The sequence below is a fragment of the Topomyia yanbarensis genome, chromosome 1 (genome assembly GCF_030247195.1).
Source record: "Topomyia yanbarensis strain Yona2022 chromosome 1, ASM3024719v1, whole genome shotgun sequence".
NCBI lineage: Eukaryota > Metazoa > Arthropoda > Insecta > Diptera > Culicidae > Topomyia > Topomyia yanbarensis.
This window is the reverse complement of record NC_080670.1, coordinates 195,635,749-195,636,613: the sequence shown is the minus strand read 5'-3', so window position 1 is coordinate 195,636,613 and position 865 is coordinate 195,635,749.

Genomic DNA, 865 nt, shown 5'->3' with positions numbered 1-865 from the left:
CTAAATAAATGGCCTCGCATCAAACTGCACGGGAGACAGCAAATAAACAAACCGAACAGCTTATGCACAATCCTAGAGAGTGCGTTCAGTCTTGATTTTGTTAGTCACCGCAACAACCAATCTGGCAAATGCGGTGTGAGCATATTTTCGTGTGACAAAATTAAAATTTGCAATACACTAGTTAACTTTTACTCTTTATCAAACTGTGAACTAAACTGAGCTTAATAATAATATAACTTAATAATAGACCACCGACTTTAGCCTGTTATTAATTCCGTGACTTCAATAAATATTTATGTAAATCCAAGCAAACAGACAATTATTCATGTTTTCACGGTGTTTGGTAGAACAATTTTATTCGAAAAAAATCGGCATCGCTAACAACTTTTTATTTTAAAGATTTTTTGTTTGAAAACTTAGGTTTTTCAATGAAACTGGTTCACATTTTTGCCCCTAGGTAGTACTTTAGATATTCAAATATTACCAAATCAAAGAGTCTGATGGACAATTTCATTGTGTACAACTTTGTAGAAAACTTCATCGCGATCTAAAATCGCCAGAGAAAGCTATTAAATTTTTATCAAAGTTTCTAGATTCGGAACGGGGCCTAGCTTTATTCCAAAAACATTTTCATTTGTAAAAAAATGGATTGCTTTTTTTTTAACAGTGTGCTCAGAAGAACCTGAATGCTAGCACCCACACTACTTTTACAGTAAACGGCAAGTTACGGCGGATAGCCTAGAACAACGTTTCAATAGCCTACCGATCGCCAGCATCTAGTTTAACCTGCCTGTCCGCCATTTCGTTTACTGGGCAATGTCCCACCTTTAAGCGGAAAAAAACATAATTCCAGATTCCACCGTTT